This window comes from Rhodnius prolixus, unplaced genomic scaffold (genome assembly GCF_049639745.1).
Source record: "Rhodnius prolixus isolate KJV_2025 unplaced genomic scaffold, Rpr scaffold_4, whole genome shotgun sequence".
Lineage (NCBI taxonomy): Eukaryota > Metazoa > Arthropoda > Insecta > Hemiptera > Reduviidae > Rhodnius > Rhodnius prolixus.
In genome coordinates, this window is record NW_027411614.1 from 16,511,152 (window position 1) to 16,530,116 (window position 18,965).

The following is an 18,965-nucleotide window of genomic DNA, read 5'->3' on the forward strand; positions in this document are numbered from 1 at the left end:
TCTGGTCGTTCTTCTATTCGTTTCAATAGCTAGTCGCAAAGATATTCAATCGGGTTTAGAGCTGGCAACTCTCTCTCTATATATATATGTATCGATTTCACAACAATTCTGTGGTTCAGTTCACCATTGCCGTGCGCGAAAAGTAATCGTGCCCAACTCAAAGGCAAAAATAGGACAGCGGCCAGTGAAAGAATGAACTGTATGTAGTCAAGACAGCAGCTGTTGAAGACCTCTCTATACAAAATAAATCAAAATTCGGAACCTCTCTAAAATAATCGCATCCCGAAAACTTCTCTATTTTGAGAAAAGATTCCTATTAGCTTATCGCTTGCTACATGTACCACAAACCCTCTCTAATTTGACGAAGCCCTTTTTAAATCTTTTTTTTTTCAGTTTAATTTAAAATTTGGTTGTTTTTATGGTATTTACCCAGTCTTTAAAGATTTCCAAATTTCTCTCATTTTAAACGTAATTAATTCGAAACACATCAAATTTTTGATGATGAACACATTTTTTGTTTTGTTCTGCTCCTCTCATTTATTAAGCACGAATTTATAGCTTACTTAACTTTATTAATATTTGTATTTGATTACCCGGACAAAGTTGTAAATGGCATTTTGCTTCGTAAAGTTCACCGACCGCCTACCCTGATAAATTACTGTCAGCAAGTGTCTGATGGTTTATTATTTCAAAGAAAACCAAAAATGGATTTCTCTGAAGGTGTAGTCAATTGAAATTCATTATGTACTTCGTTTGAACTTAGAATCTCGTTCGTTAAATGGCCTTAACATACTATAACTACTGAAGATATGGTAATATCTTAAAGTTCCATTATGGCAGAATTGGCGTCAATTGATGCTTGGAGAAACTGTGATAATACCAACAACTAACAAATGTTTGGTATGATACAATACCTATTTATGATGCCTTTTATCCTAAAAATTACCCTTAAAAATAAAAAATAATAGCAGCTTTAAAAACTGGATCTCTATTTGATTTTGGTTAATTTGGCAGACGAAATACAGACAATATCAGAGAAGCCTATTGGAGAATTGCACAAGGTGTGCGAACTACCACCCGCTAAACAGTGCACGATAAACATCGCACAATAGCCTGCAGGCCAGGCACACCTAGCCGCTCCTGCATTACTTCTGCCCGAGGATACTTTGATTGTACACACTGATTGGCAGAACAATGTTCATGTTTATTGTATTTGATATTTTGCTTCAATTTTATTATTTAATTTAATTTTTCTAAACAGCTTATTGCTTTTCTCATGGTGTACTCCCATTAAATAATTTCTCGACTTAAAAACGCCAGAGATAAATTAGGATTTTATCTTATACAAAGTGCAATGATTGGCTGGAATTAGATTTGTCCGAAACGTCGAGGATTTAAAGTATTTTTTTTACCACAGCAGTTTATAGTGTAACAACGGTCAAATATCCAACTGTGCCTCTATTAAAATTGTTGATCTATTTGTTATGTGGCAAATTTCAACGAAATAGGGCAAAGATTTACAGAGTTATTAATAATAATAATAATTTTGGAGGGGGGCCTTACATAAATGGGGCTAACTCCTCTGTACCTAATTAGATGTACAGCGTCGAGACCCCCAACAGGCACATCTACATAAAATTCCGAATCGAATGACACCTCATTTATGAAAATCGGTTCGCGCGTTTAGGCGCTACGCAGTTTACAAAAAAGATAAACAACAAGAACATTTTCTGAAAATACCGTTTTTGCCCATTTTTGGCAATGTTTTTGTTGAAATCTATTGAAACTACATCGAAGTAAAAAAAAAAAAATTACAGTTATAAAGGAAGATTTGCCCTATATTTTAAAGAAAATTTGGGAACTTTATCTTTTAAAGAAAATGAAAAAAAAAAAAATGTCAAAGTTAGGTGTTTTTCAACGTTACGCTGTTTCTGGCAGTTTTTGACGATCAACCCTTATACAACTGTCCTACAAGACAGTTTTAATATCATTTTGTATCGTATGATTCTTAAATGCAAAAATTGTTTTTGGTTTATACTTAATGATGCTCCATTAACGGTCTTACTTTGATATTTTGATTTGGCTAAGAGCAAAACACTATTTTTATTACTTATATTTAAATAATATATTCTCTTATTAAGAGAGAAAATGTTAGCCGAAACATTGGAATAAAACAAAAATGTTTGAAAACATTTACAATGAACAAATAATCCGTGTGTTTTGTCACGTCCTGAGGCAGTTAAGGCGATTACCCCTTATCAAGTAATGCGTCCCAATATGGATGGCTACTAAGACGGAAACCTAACTTCAAACAACTTTCATAACTTCTTTATATTGCACTTGCAGTAAGTTGCATTTTTTTTTCTTAAAAAGTTAAAATTACTTGAATTAAATTAATAAATTAAAAAGTTAGCACTTATTCGAAGTATCAAATTACAACTTCTTGCGATTTCACGTTTTTTGTTGCTCTGTTCTCACCTACACGCAGACCAATTCGCAAGTACTTTTCTTCTTTTCTTTTAGACTTAAGAAAGTTCAGAAAGTGTTATCAGTGCTGTAAGGTTGGAAATATTTTTTTTAAATTGACTTATTTAATTCTGACAGAGGCGCCACGGTAGCGGAGCGGTTAGAGGCGAGACCTGAAGAGCTACGATGTTTTGTTGGTACTAGGTTCGATTCCAGGTCTAGGCCTTGGTTTTTATTTAATGTTTAATGTGAGAACTTTGTAGTTAAGTATGTTTGCTAGTCGCCTCCATCCACGACACCTAAAATGGTAGTAGGACGTAAAGCTCACCTGAAAAAAGAGGCATTACTTTACTTTTACTTTAATTCTGACGGCTGGTAAGTTATGTAGCTCAACTAACAGTTGTAGTTCGCAAAATCAACATTATAAAATGAATAAATAAATTAAAAAATAAGAAAAGAAAATGAATTCTTTCAATTCTAATTTATAGTTAAGGAAGAAGGTATTATTTTGAATGTAAATGCGTATATCTTAATTAATTAGGTGATGATTCAATTAAACCCTTCAGATAGCGAAAGAATACGAATGAAACGATATTAATTAAAGGGGCTAAAAAACACTAAAAGCCATTTTTGTTTCTTTTTACTAGAAGTTGATGAAAAACCGAGAATAAAGTCTAAAACATTTTATAATTAAAATTTGGAAAAAAAAAGTTCATGAGAAATTGAAAGTATGTGGAGACAGATCTCGTAAAGATGGTTTTTAATTTCTTTGACTCCCCTATAGAGGGAAGGGATGGTAATTGCGTGGATTTGATTTTTGATTTTTCGCAGCCTTTGTCCATTTTGATGTCTTGAAATTGATTACGAAAAAATAGTTTTTTGAAGTATAGTATTGAGGTATCTGTGTGTGCATTTTGTATACATATAAAAACGAATAATTGCATTTGTATAATATTTAAACGATTACTATAACTCCTGTAAAATAATTTTATTTCAAAAATTTAGCGCAAACGCAACTTTGTACGTAGGGGTTGATATTTTGGGTGTAAAAACAAGTTATCAAAAAAACGTAGAAAATTTAGACTTTACGGTTGATTTTAATAAAAAACAGTCTGAAGGATAACGTAAAAAATCATTTAGCGCAAACTGCAATTACTCTGAATTTTCCGGGAATCAATTTCTCTATGTTCTGGAATCGAAAAATTTAGATGTAAATCTAAAATACTTTTTGGAATAATTGGAAATTGAACTGTTTCGTTTATTGATTGTGATATTCTCAAAAACAAAAATGTATAGTTCTCATATAGACACGATATGTTAACAACCCAAAAATAGCAACATTTCACAAACAAAACACAAAAAGTAGTTATTTATTAACCAAAAGTTTGCATTGAAAGTGCCGTAATAACCAGCATCTCTAGGTGTCTAAGTCCGTGCTGAATATTAGAAGCTTCTATTGAATATTTAGAAAAGCTTTAATACGTAATGTTCAGCGATATTGATTGGAAAAAGTCTTGATATTAAATTTTATAATCTCAAATATCCATAAAACGTCATAATTCTATTCTCGTTAATCCGTCATTTGGCATTTCTGGTCGCCTACATGTTTGAGGCGACTGAATTCATTTAATCCAAATTTTAAGGGTATCTTTTTTTCTTTTAACAGAATCTTTAGTAGGTGTTAAGTGTATCATATTTCTTTTTTGAATCAACCAAAAATTAATTTCTGTGATATTATATATTTATCAAATTCAAGAGAAAATAAAAAAATAATTGACCTTATTTGTTTTCAAAGTTGTTTAGGCTCAGTTATCTAGTACTTGCGGGATATCCCAGGAGTTTTGTTAACTAGCAATTTGTAAAGAACTAACTTAAGCATTCAACGTTAAAAATAATAGTTCAAGATGTACTGAATGTAACATTATTTCTCTACCTAAACCTAAACTTCTTGGCAGCTCGGTTAATTTTTTAACCTCAATTATCTGCCAACAGCTTCTGAACTCCGTTTAACTTGAGTTGTTATAATTTTTAAATTGATTTAGATTTCCAAATTCTTATTTCTAATTTAGTCAAAGCTGATGAGTTCCATTTAATAGTCATCTCTTTTGTTTTCTCTTGATCACTAACTACTCTTCTTCAAAACTTTAGGATTCCACTTGAACTTCATTGACCAAAAAGCGATTTGAGAACGACCGAAGAAATTGAAGAAAGGCAGTGCTGTTGAAGAGGTTATTTTTCATTAGTTTAGGTTTCAATAACAAACAAAAGGAGGAGAATAGCTCAGTTGGTAGAATGGTGGCCTTGTAAACCGATAGTCACAGGTTCAAATCATCCAGGCGTGGTACCTTTGGATTTTCTCTAGCTAGGAGTATCTACAGATCTCTGTTAGGTGATGGATAGTGGGTGTTCATCCACTTTAGATGTTGACGCACCTTTAATTAAAAGAAATTATTAATAATAAATAAATAAAAAGGAATGCTATCTAGATCGTGAAAGTGAGCAGCGTACCATCCCAGCTCGAATGGCTGCAGACTACAAAAAGAGAACAGTGATAATGAAGCGGCGCTAACGACCTCGAAGCCAATGCGCAGCCCCCTAAGAAATTGGATTCGAATCCACCTGCTGGCCCTTATATTTTCTCTTCCAAGGAGCTTCTTACGCTTACAGTGATGGTGAATGTTGTAAGGAGAGTATATTGCCTGAAGCCTGACAATAGATCGAAAAAGAGCCGAGCGCCAGTGACATCACAGGTTTGACGCGACTGAAATTAAAATAATAATAAATAATAAATTATATACATATATGTACATATACTTATAAGATTCTTTAGGTGCTTCTATCTACCATTAATCAGATACGATTCATATTCTGTAAAGTGTCAATTTTTTTTAACAATATTATCCCTTCCTAATCATGAACATAATTGTAACAAGTTTGACCAGAATTATGCAATTTGTTGCCTAGTAATTTTATAAACGCACATAAATTTTGACTTTCTATTATTAAATTAGTAATGTTTGTGAAAGTTGTCCTCGATTTATATAAATATATTTTAATTTAAGTATTTAAAGTAAGTTTTTTTTTTTTTTTTTATAACGTTTGTGTATCCACTTTTTGGGAAAGGTTATATCACTCACTATTTAATCAACAGTGGATTTAGTATTCCTGGTTTCATTTTATATCAAATTTGATAACGCATAACGACAGATCGGCCATTTGGCATTTTGTTTTTTTATTTTGCTAGTAAAATCAAAGAAATGTTATACAAAGTACTTCATTAGTAGGGTTACGAATGTTAGCCATTTCTCCTCAGATGTTATATATCAACGTTTTTTGCCCTTCAATTCAACCACAGTCCCTAACCTGCATTGGTGTGCTCACCTTACATAGATTTCTAATTGCATTATTATCCATTATTTATTTATCATAAAGGAGGATTTGCTCTACATTTTAAAGAAAATTTGGGAATTTTATCTTTTATGGAAAAAGAGAAAAAAATTGTCAAAGTTTTCGTTACACTTTTTCGTGCACTTTTTGACGATCAACCCTTATAAAACTGTCCTGCCGGACAGTTTTAATTATTATTTTGCTTTATTCTGCTATTACAATTTTTATTTCCCCATTGTTGCTGTATGTTATTTAAAAAAATATTGAGTATTTTGAAATATGGGGGAAAAAAATGAACAGTCATTTATATAATTAAATTGTATTAGAAATATGAAATGTTTGAAATTCTCAATAGGTATTGAGTGCTGATGAAAAATTCACCAGTGGCCAAAAAAGCTTTATCTTGGCGCCAACTGTGCTGAGATCCCAAAATGAATTACTATATCGTTTATAAAAATTTAGCTTCATACATAATTAGTATTCTAAAATTACTCTGATACATTCTACAGAAATTAGAATGCATTCCACTAAGATTGAAACAAATTCAAGTCTGCTAATAAGCTTGTACAAATTTACTGTTCTCTACTGAAATATAATTTTGATGTCCAGCAAAGAGATGACTACCTTCGACTGCATTAATAGATAATGTACAATCTATTTGAAATCTATAGAGGAAAAAGAGCAAATGAGAATTGAAAAATTTGCCTCTTTCTGGAAAAGGGAAACCATCATTTTTCTTTAGTGATCAATTTTCAAAATTATTAGAGCAAACGTTTCCACAATTGATAGCATGAAAATCAATGTTTAAAGTTAGATGCTAAAAGCAGGTTTTTTTAAAAAAACAAAGAACTAAATTCAAAAATTTATACAATTCGACTACAATAATGTTTTCAAATTATACTGAAGAATATATGAAAAAATGAAAGATTTGATATGTCAGAAATTCCTTATTAATTTAAATAACTGGTTTTTATATTGAAACTCCAGTTTGGTTACGTCATTTTGATGGAATATTTAAATTGATAATGAAATTCCTATATTAAAAACAAAAATTATAAAGTTCACGTATTTGAATAATTTTTTTTCTCCTATAAAGGAAGATGTACGAAAAGAGAAGAAAGCAGGATTGGAAGTGCAGGAGGCCAAAATGGATCAGAGGAGTGTTGCAGACTGGGCAGGGTGTAGTAAAGCTGAAGGCGTTTATTAAAATTATGCGCGCGCGATGTAAGAGAACTAGGAGGCAAGATGAAGAGTAAGAGTATAGCAGCTGCTAGTAGGCCAAATCTAAATCTATCCTAGATCCCCACCTAGAGCTACACGTGCGTTGACCCCTCACTACACGTGCAACATCGAGAAGCTCGTCACCCTGCTCCTCCGCCCTTGTATTATATATCTCTATCTATGAATACGGCCCTCCAACCTACTTACGTGTTATATCATTGTAAACCAAGGACCTCCCCTAACCCCGCACCGCACTGTTTACACCACATTACTGGCCAGATTTCAATCTCGCAGTTAGAGCGCAATATTTCATTAAAAGCAATAATATTTGCGCTCTAAATTTATTCTCAATCAAAATATAAATCGATCGCACTAATCGAGAATAATAAAAATCTAATGGATTTCTAAAATTAGCGGACAATTTTACTACAAACTATAAATAGGGTGTTCCCGTTTAAAAAAAAAAAAAAGGGACTTTGTGAAGCTAAACTGATGGAGAGGGATTCGCTAATTAGTAGCAAACTGACCGAGACTCAGTTTAAAAAGAAATCAATTCAAGAATGAATCGAAAAATGAATGATACTTCTTGAGGAAGGAAAGAATAATACGATGATGAATTGACATTGCTGAAATTGACATTATCCTTTTGCTCCTACTGGATTAAAGAATGAGTCACCAAAAACAATGAACGATACTTCTTGAATGAAGTATGCAAATAATAGTTGGACAATTCATGATGTGAAGCAAATGTGTTTTAGACTTTATTCTCGGTTTTTCATCAACTTCTAGTAAAAAGAAACAAAAATTGCTTTTAGTGTTTTTTAGCCCCTTTAATTAATATCGTTTCATTCGTATTCTTTCGCTACCTGAAGGGTTTAATTGAATCATCACCTAATTAATTAAGATATACGCATTTACATTCAAAATAATACCTTCTTCGTTAACTATAAATTAGAATTGAAAGAATTCATTTTATTTTCTTATTTTTTAATTTATTTATTCATTTTATAATGTTGGTTTTGCAAACTACTACGATGATGAATTGACATTGCTGAAATTGACATTATCCTTTTGCTCCTACTGGATTAAAGAATGAGTCACCAAAAACAATGAACGATACTTCTTGAATGAAGTATGCAAATAATAGTTGGACAATTCATGATGTGAAGCAAATGTGTTTTAGACTTTATTCTCGGTTTTTCATCAACTTCTAGTAAAAAGAAACAAAAATTGCTTTTAGTGTTTTTTAGCCCCTTTAATTAATATCGTTTCATTCGTATTCTTTCGCTACCTGAAGGGTTTAATTGAATCATCACCTAATTAATTAAGATATACGCATTTACATTCAAAATAATACCTTCTTCGTTAACTATAAATTAGAATTGAAAGAATTCATTTTATTTTCTTATTTTTTAATTTATTTATTCATTTTATAATGTTGGTTTTGCAAACTACAACTATTAGATGAGCTACATAACTTACCAGCCGTCAGAATTAAAGTAATGCCTATTTTTTCAGGGCGAGTTTGACGTCCAACTACCAAATTAGGTGTCGTGGATGGAGGCGACTAGCAAAAATACTTTATACTACAAAGTTCTCATATTAAACATTAAATGAAAACCAAAGCCTAGACCTGGAATCGAACCTAGTACCAACAATATATCGTAGCTTTACAGGTCTCGCCTCTAACCGCTCAGCTACCGTGGCACGTCTGTCAGAATTAAATAAGTCAATTCAATACAAATATTTCCAATCTTTCAGCACTTTCCTGAGTCTTTCGTGATGTGAAGCAAATGATATTTGTCAGTCCAGAATCTTCAGATAGGCCACTATATGACGAGTTCCTAATAAAATTGTACTCAAACCACACGTTTATTCAATGTAGATAACTACATTTTTACAAAGATTTTACTCTGAGCAATAATATTTTGTAACCTTCCCTTGAAGATAACTTCGGCAAAGGTAGTAAACAAACTTCAAGAACTCCTAGCCTTTTGAATTTGCTGACATCCTTAACCTTTCCAAAAATAAAGCAACGTTTTAGACAGTCTAGCCTAACTTACAGATTAATTGAAAGCTAAAATTTATTTTTAGTACCAAATCTTTCTTGAAACTTTAAAACAATATTGGCCCCACGACTTCCTCGCAGTCTGAAGACCTAAACGCCTTTCTTCTCCTATAGAGAGTGCTACCGCTGGGTAGTTTCTCACCTCCTGCTCTCCTCCCGCACCAGTTAATCATGCTCATTGCATTTACTCATTGTATAATAATATTAATAACATAATAGTAATAATAATATTGCTTAAGTGACACTGCAAGAGCAAAGTTAAAATGCGATGATTCCAGAGACAAATAATTGGTACCACCAAGTTCTTTATTGGTGCAAAGATAATGCAAGGGCAAAACACTGTAGACGCTGATTGACGTCTCCCTAACTTTTGTAGGACGAGGGTCTATAATCAAGAGAATTGCTGTAATTTGTTAACGCTACAATGATAACAAATGAAAATTATATTTTTTTAAAGTACTTTTAAGAAGAAAAAACACAAAATATTACTTTTTATAATCATTTAACTTTTCCATTTAGTTTTTCAGTACTTTTTTTTCCCTTAAATAATCGGCACTGTCGTTTTCACAGTGATGAATGTTTAAAGTTTAATAAGAAAAAGTGAACATAATAAAAGAAAGTTAAAAAAAAGAAATTACAGAAGAAAGGCGTTGTTACGGTGATTATCTTCATTGTTAGTAGAAACTCTGAAGTGGTAAAGTAATTAGATTTTTAGACACGGCAAAAGTTTAGTTAGTAAGTCTTCTTACTTACGTCAAGTTAATGCTGTAGGAAGGAACGTGTACGGTAGGATGTTACTAGGGTTTCTCTGTTTCTGCTGGCTTAGATGAAAAACCCATTCTTAATTTCTTGCAAAGTCAATTCTTCGGAAGTAATGTGTTACTAAGGCTTTTAAGTGGTAGCAGCAAGTTTATCAAGATGCGAAGATTCATATTCAGAGCTAAAATATTGCTTGGTAAGCGAAAAGAAAAAAAAATTAATTTAAGAAAGTAGAACTAGCATTAAGATTCCTCTTAATAATAGTAACTTTCCACAAAATATTAAGACTGTTCGCCACTTGTTTTCATGAAAAATGTTTACTTGCATTGCTACAAAAGGCCATCATCTAGGCTCTCCAAATCTAATTTTAAAGCGTGAGGTAGGATGGTAAAGTCAACATAAGGTAACAAATTTAAATTTACCAAAATGGTAATTATTTAGAGTAGGCGGTATAATCCCTTTCGTTAAATTTAGAATACTTAATTCAATCTGTCATTAACATTCGTTAACCTTGCAATCAATTAATTATCAGAACTAAATCAACTAAGTAATAAGTTCAAGTAACAATCTTTCATTAAACGTAACAATCTTCATTTCCGCAATCTCTCAAACGGCTTCAATATGAAACATTTGATAAAAGAAACATCTCCTGGGTTTCCCGATGAGCTCTGATTCTTCCTCTATTGGTTAGCAAAATCGTCAAAGGCCCAGTACCAGAATAAACCACTTTTTAAACATAAAATTTAAGAAATGGGAAGTCAAGGAAATGAACAGACGATGGAACCAGCTTTCGTATAGCGCTCAATCTAAGAAAGATTTAACGTAAAGAGTGGAGTTGATTAACTGGAGCAGAATCGGTTTGAGGTAGATGGTAATGGTTTCAATTGAAGGTTACCTGATCAAGAATGGAGGATTCTTAGACAGGCGCAGTGTCTGCTGAATTAGACAGGGTAACAGAAACAATGGTACACTAATTTGGCGACTGTCCGAGATTGGTACAAGATTTTGAAATATTTGGTACAAATTTATTAGAGAGAGAGTTCACAGTTTGTCCAAGATTGATTTGAGAAGATACGTTAAGCGAGTGGAGTTTGGAGGCTTAGATTATAAAAACATTTGGATGGAACAATTTTGGCCTAAGTCTTGGGCAAAACGATGCCTATCTTTAATGATTAAAAGTTTTGGAAGTGAGCGGATTCAATAAATCTCTTTGGATTACAGTCAATTTAGTTCGAAAATTATTAAATGATGGACCATTAGTATTTAATATTGAACGGTTCTTCTTAATGTAGTAACTGATTCAAATTAGGTGCCTTTATTAGAATTAGTAAACTAAAGTAAGTAAAGAAACCGCCTATTTTTTTAGGTAGGCTTTAAAGTCCAATTACTATCTGAGTATCGCATACTGGGGACCGAAGCATTTACTTGACTATTAACATTTTACTTCAAAATTAAACGAACTGGGGAATTTCACGCTTCATAACCACTAAACCAGTGGTTCACAAACTTTTTATGACCAGGGACCACAAAGTTCAGCATCACAATAAATTACTTTTAGATTTTTAAAATAAACTATAATTAACATTGTGATTATGTTTTCAGTTATTTTAATGGGCTTTTTGAGATTGAATTTTCTTAACAAGATGGGTAATCCTGGGATTGATGAGATTGCTCAAAGCTATACGCACATCATCATTTGCTTTTAGTCGACTCCTGGACTTGTTTTTTGGCGCTCGACGCTCGCTCCTTAGTCCCACTCACCGTGCCGTCGCCGCACACGCGGCCGCATGTCAAATACATATATTATTATTTTAAAAATGTTTAATGTTTCGCGGACCATATTTCAGTTCTTGTGGATCACAGGTTGGGAAAAACGGCACTACACCGACTACCCTCTATCTTTCAGGATTAAATTAAGGGATAAAGGAGCAAACCCATTTTAGATAGTTCGCTTACTTCATCATTTTATCGGTGAAGTATTTCCACAGTCGCTAAGTAACACATTGTGGAAACTAATCTATTTACGTAAAAAAGGTACTATTTTATACAAGGATGTATACAGCATATTTTTACTTCATCCCAAAATCTTTCCTTTAAATTGTAAAAAAAAGAATTGAGACTGAGTAACCTCAAAACAACTGGTCTTTATGAAAACAAGGAATTTTTTTGAATCCAAACTGTTATCACTTTTTCGGATTCAAGCAAACCCTTAAAGGGCTTATAGCTTGCGAGTTTACTTCACAAATAATCCTAATCTACACAAACACACAAATCTTCTTTATCTCAGTTATAAATTATTTCCGCAGTGATATCAGCTAGAGTAACCTGTTTGCACCTAAAACTCCAGCTGACAATCACATTCATTACCGCTAATTCCTTAAAAAATAAATAAATAATTATTTCACCTTGTTTATGTTATATTATTCTAATAAAAACTGGTTCCAATCAAACTATAACCAAACATCTTAAATTATGCACAAGAGCCAAAATGGCATTTCATTTAAAAGTGCGCGCCCCTGTGGCGACCACGCGTACCGCTGTCTAGTTGTTTACGTGCCTGTCCCCCGCCTAAACTTGGACAAGAGCTTTTTCGTCCTGCTCTTAAATCAAATTTATATGTATTTTAATCTCTTTATTCTTTTTTTTTTTTTTTACTTTTTTAAAATTTCATTGTAAGACCATAAAATTTAGGCTTAAAAAATGTTTAGAGCATTATTTTAAAGTTTTTAGTTTTTTTTTTAAATATATGCATATATTTTTTTTATGTATAATATGTTAAACGTAATTCTACTCAGATTTAACAGGATAAAGTTTTAGCCCAAACATTCCGTGACATTCACCCATTATAAAACAAAATTTGTTGAATTGTAATATATTATAATTAAGGAAGAAATATACAGGATGTAAAAAGAGTGCACGAAACAGATAAATAGTGTTTTTAAAACTTATATATTAGGCAGTTAGTTTTAAGTAAATCCTAACTCAGCTAACTACTGATCGGTTTAAACTAGCAATTTTATACTTGAGTAAAAAAAATAAAGAAATAATAAAGAAATGGTAAAGTTGCTAACTTAATATCTAATTTACTCAACATATGAAGGAAAGAAATTAACATTATTAAATATTTTTTTGTGAAGATTTTAATCCGACAATTTATCTCTTAAATCTATTAAAAACTTAGATGAATAGGTTCAGTTTTTAGTTCGAATACTTACTAGAAAACTATCCGAAGAAGTTGGAAATCCAGAAGAGACTGCTTTACGTACAAGGAAAATATTACTGTGGACATTAACTGATCCTGTGTAGCACAGAAATCCACATCATAATTACTTTACATTGTTGATGAATTCTTTTCATATTTCAGAAGGAGACATCAATAAAATGCCGGCTCTTGGATTTTTCTCTTCCTAAGAGCTTTTGACAGCTAATAAGTGTCCAGTGTTATCTTTTGAGTGAACATTATCTGAATGCCGGCAGGGCTTTGAAAAAGGCTGCAAGTGCTAATGATCTCAGTTGTTGGCGCACCTTAAATTTAAAGGACAAAATAATCCCATTAGCACTAATTCAGAAAAAAAAGAAGTCTTAATTCTTAATTGTAACTAAGATAGTAATTATATAAAAGTAGATTTTGTGATACAAACGGTGTGTGGATCGTATCTTCACAGGATCAACAAAAGGTCCTCTCCTCTTTGCGTAGATTGCAATGAGGAGGAGGATTTCAAACATGTAATAATGATATGTCTACGTTATGTGGTAGAAAGGAAACGAATGTTTGACGACATATACACAGGTATTTAGATGCACCATTTCGCTACGAAGACATAATATTCTCCACCAACATCCATGTGCTTAAATCTGTAGCAGAGCTAGCGAAGAAATATGAATGTATTTAAAAGTTATAGCCGATTAGAATGAATGGGAGAAAATGATTAGAGAAGGATTACGTGATTTTAATTTTGGTTTAGCTATAAAGATGGCAGGAATATAGAGTACTGATCCATCAGTTGAAAGGTTTATGTAAATGTTAGTTGTGTATAATAGAGGGATGAATGGTTTTATATGTAAGAATGGAGAGTGAGTGATATTCAAGTGATAAGCACCTAGACGATGCTGGCTGTATGGCGGAAGCCAATGCCAAAAAAGGAAAACAAAACAATATAATATATAATCATTTTTAATGATGTAAATAACCATGCATACTTTTCTAAATTTGGATTTACCAGCTAACCAGGTCAGCGTTATCTTTTACGGTGTAAAGTATATCAATACAAATTAAAATGTGCAAGTGGTAGATATTAAAGCACTTGCTTTACAGAAGTGAATATGGACTCCGGGAAGTAAAGAGAAGAGAAATTGGAAGCAAGTTTGATGTATTTCATTCTTGTTATTTGAGAAGATCAAGAAACAAATCTTATTGCAAAGACCATTAAAAGAAAGGTTAGAAATAAAGAAAAATTTTCTTCAGAGAATAAGAGAACAAAGGACAACATTCTTCGATTATGGGTCAAGAATATACGAATAAAGACTTTACAAGGACCAAAAGGAAGAAAAGAGAAAGACCAGCCAAAGTTATCATGGGTGAAGTTGGCTGGGAAATTTGTACGCGAAGATAGCCTCAATATGAAGACGTTCAAGATCTGTGGAGAGAATACTGGACTAGCCACGATTCTTGTACAGTAGATGGACATAAAGTACGCTTAGAATATTTTCTGTTGTGTAAGAGTATTAATACTTTAAATTATTAGTTTCCTCCCACTATCCTAGCTGTTGCTTCTTCAACGATCCCAAAAGTGCTGATAAAGTGGAAAGGAGATGGTGAAGTAAGGAGAGAACCTGAACCTAGCAGTAGGGAACCTGTTACATAAGTTCATGTTGTATGATGTAAGTAGACTTCATGTGAAACTGATAGCTCAAGGCTATTTAGTACCTAAACATCTAGAATTCTGTAATATTTTGTACCTTTGTAATAATACCTTCAAAGATTTACTATATTTTTTCTTATGTGAGGAGCGGACAAGCGAGTGGTGGGGCGGAGAAGACTTGGAGTGGAGTGGGGATGGGGCATCACAGCGAGAAGAGAGGCAGTGTGGCCTGTGGAGCGGATAAGGCATGTAATAGGAGGGAGTAGCGCTCGATTACCTGCCGCTTGTCTCTAGCCAGCTGTGGTGTCTGAACTGAACTGAGCGACCGACTGACAGACCTGAGCCGATAGTGAAGGTGGAATTTCTTAACTTACAGTTAATAATTTTATGTTTAATAAAAGGTTCCGTTAATTTTGGATTTTGTGTTTCCTTTAGGACCCACTTCCGTTCCCGACCTTACAAATGGTGACAGGTGTGAGGGTATAACATTCAAAAATAAAGTAAAATTAAATAATAATAATAATAAGATTTTTATATGTAAAAAAAAAAAAAAAAAAAAAAAAAAAAAAAAAAAAAAAAAAAAAATTTATGTAGGTATGCATGTATTGTATATAATAACGAGAATGATAGTCATGTTTGTTGTATAGTCTATGTATAGTATATGTATGTGTTTACGTGATTAAAAGTTATTTAGTTTATTTTCTGTTTTATTTACCTTTTCGTTTATGTGAGTAACAGTCATTCAGTTTATTTTCATTTATGTTTATGCATTTAACAGTCATTTAGTTTATTTTCTGTTTTATTTACATTTACGAGTGGAGCAAAAGATTCGTTCTTTTACTAAGTATATTAAGTAGTATTACCACCTAGTAGTAGGGATTGTGTATTACTGGATTAAGCTGAAATAGGAACGTGCGCTTCTCCAGTGGAACGACCTTGAGAGCGTTCGCGCGATAACTCTGTAACGAAGGCTCCTCCACGCTTGTTGAAGATTTTCCCAGTTTCCGAGAGGTGGAATATTATTTTCCTAGGCTATTTTTCTATTTTAAATTTTCAAAAAAAAAAAAAAACCACTGGTGAAAGTATTTACTGATAGGCCAGGGGGTGTAAAGGGGTAGTGTAGGGGCCCGTTGGAACCAGCTCGACGAGCTCTCTGAACAGGTAATCCTTTCCAAACCGGGTATCATGGACGGAGAAATCGAAAAATTAAAAGCGGAGGTGGCCAGATTAACGAAACAGGTGCAAACGTTAAGTGTAGCCTCAACATCTTCCCGCGATAGCTCTATACAGGCAAGCCAGGTTGTTAGAAAGGAACTGGGACTGCAGTCTTTGATTCAACCTTGGAGTGGAGGAGAGGGAGAGGATGATGTTGATACTTTCCTGCAGCATTTGGACATGGTGGCGGTCACCGGAGGATGGAGCGAACAGGAGAAAATGTTAATCTGTCGTTCAAAATTAACCGGAGCCGCGAAGGCTTGCATAACGGCTCATCCGGAATTATTAAAACCCACGGCCCAATTCCAAGAGTATACCACCATACTCCGTCAACGGTTTGAAGGGTTCTCGACTCCGGAACAGCGATTACTACAATTGAATTCCATAGAACAGCTATCGGGGGAGAAAGTACGCGATTACGCGGATCGATGCCGTAGAGTGGGAGAGCAGGCGACCCCCAAATCCAGCTCAGCCGAGGAAGCAACATGGATAAGGGGACATTTCGACAGGGTGGTGACGGCGGCATTTATCAAGGGACTGAAACCTGAGGTTCGCCGACAACTCCAATTTGACCCCCCCTCCAGCTTCCAGGAAGCGGTGAACAAGGCTTCTAGAGTGGAGCAGGCGTTGACTGATGACCCGACCAGCAAAGATGTCTGGGCCATACAACAGGAGAGAGTCGTGGGTGGGCGCTCTGCACCGAAATCGGGGTCCTCGAGTGTTCTATGCTACCGATGCCACCAAAAGGGCCATATCGCTAGGGACTGCTCTCGACCAAATGTAGTACCGGGACCGGGGAACAGGAGATCACTTCGGCTTCCTACCCCGGGAGTTTGCTTCGTGTGTGGCTCCACCAGTCATTTCGCACGAGCCTGTCCCAGGCGCGCCACCCGAGCGGTGACTGTAGGTGAGGAGGCGAAATCGCCAATGATCCCAAAAGCCGGGGGCTCGACGGAAGCCCCGCCGTCGTAGGCCCAACCAATAAAGGGGTCGCCTATATAATCCCGAGTGTCACTTCGACCCAAGAGAGGGGACTAATACAAAAGGTGGAAATCGGGGGAGTACACCGGAAGTTGTTAATAGACAGTGGGTCGGAGATATCGATATTGAAGAAACCTATAGCGGGCTATCCAATACATCCTTCTAGAGTGGTGGCCTCAGGGATCACGGGTGCTCCGATAAATCTCCAAGGCGAGCAGGAGTTAGAGTGCCGAGTACACCCCCTTACTTTCTCACACAGATTTGTGATCGCCGATGTGATATCTCGGGCGGATGGAATAATGGGTTGGGATCTTTTAAGCAAGGTGGGCTTTGTGATCGATGCTGCTCAAGGGCAGCTGGTTATAAAGGGGGTAGCAAATGTGAAACATGGACGAAAAGAGGGAGACATTGTTGAGAGAGCGGAACTAAGGGGGACCGGTCCCAACCCGGAAGTGAGCCAAGTCCAAGCCGTGACGAAAACTGTAATACCGCCCTTTAGCGAAATCATGGTCGAGGGGAAATTGAAACAGCACCGATATAGGGATGTGCTTGTGGAGCCTATAGCCCAACCTCAGCACGGAATACGGGTTGCACGTAGTCTTAATAGGCAGGAGGGACGCAGGCTGTGGGTTAGGATGGTGAACCTCACTGGAGGGAACGTCGTAGTAGCGAAAGGTCAACATCTTGGGTTAGCGGAGGCGGTAAACACACAGGGCGGATCGGGGGAAAATGAAATAGAAGGAAGGACCTCGGTCAGAGTTCAAGGAATAGAGATGAAGGTACTCGAGCAAGAAAAGTTGATAGAGGGGTGCCTAGAACGACTATCTCACTTAAGTGGCGAGGAAAGGGCCGGTATTTTGGAGGTCCTCAAAAGGCACATTGGCCTATTCGGCCCTCCTGGGAAGGAAGGATGCCGAGCGGGGGTGTACCACAAAATAAGAACCACCGAAGAGGGCCCAGTCGTAAAGAGACCCTACCGGGTACCTTTCCACCAGCGTGACGTGGTCGCTGACCATATTCGGGATATGTTGGAGGGGGATGTCATTTGTCCTTCGACAAGCCCATGGTCTGCGCCTGTGGTGTTGGTCGAGAAGAAATGTGAGGATGGTTCTCCTCCCAAATACCGGTTTTGTACCGATTTTAGGGGGTTGAACAAAATTACCAAAACAGATGCCTACCCTCTACCTCTTATCGTCGAAACCTTGGAACGACTGGGCCGGAGTAAGTATTTTTCAACGCTCGACCTAACTAGTGGGTACCATCAAATTCCAATCTGGCCCGAGGATCGGGAGAAGACAGCCTTTACGACTGCCGGGGGACATTACGAGTATAAGAAAATGGCCTTTGGGCTGGTCAACGCACCAGCGACGTTTCAACGTCTGATGGACCAGCTGCTGGCAGAGATAAAGGGAGAAGAGTGCCTAGTATATTTAGATGATATTATCATCTACAGCGCCACCATAGAGGAACACTGCCAGCGATTAGAACGGGTGTTGGTACGGTTGGAGAATGCAAATTTGCGAGTCAACCTGAACAAATGTACCTTTGCGCAGCAAGAAGTGCGTTATCTGGGGCACCTGGTCACGGCAGAGGGGGTTAAACCAGATCCGGGCAAGGTGGAGGCGGTTGCTAATTACCCAGTCCCACAAAACTCAAAGGAGTTGAAAGCCTTTCTGGGCCTGTGCGGATACTACCGGCGTTTTGTGAGGCGATTTGCCGATTTAGCAAAACCACTGACCCAATTACTGAGAAAGGAGGTGACCTTCCAATGGGGGGAAAGTCAACAACAATCCTTTCAATCGCTGAAAGAAGCATTGTGTTCGACCGCTGTTCTCATCTATCCGGATTTTAGAGACCCTTTTATGTTGTCTACCGATGCATCTGGCGTTGCTTTGGGGGCGGTCTTGTCCCAGATGAGAGAAGGGCACGAGAGGCCTATTGCCTATGCCAGTCGCCAGCTTAGTGCAGCGGAACGAAATTACTCCACCACGGAGAGAGAGCTCCTG

At 35.7% G+C, this 18,965-nt stretch overlaps 1 protein-coding gene across 4 annotated transcripts in view; it reads left to right on the plus strand.

Moving 5' to 3' along the window:
* Ca-beta (Calcium channel protein beta subunit) overlaps window positions 1-18,965 on the plus strand; it is a 602,416-nt gene that overhangs the window by 353,829 nt on the left and 229,622 nt on the right. The window lies entirely within an intron of this gene.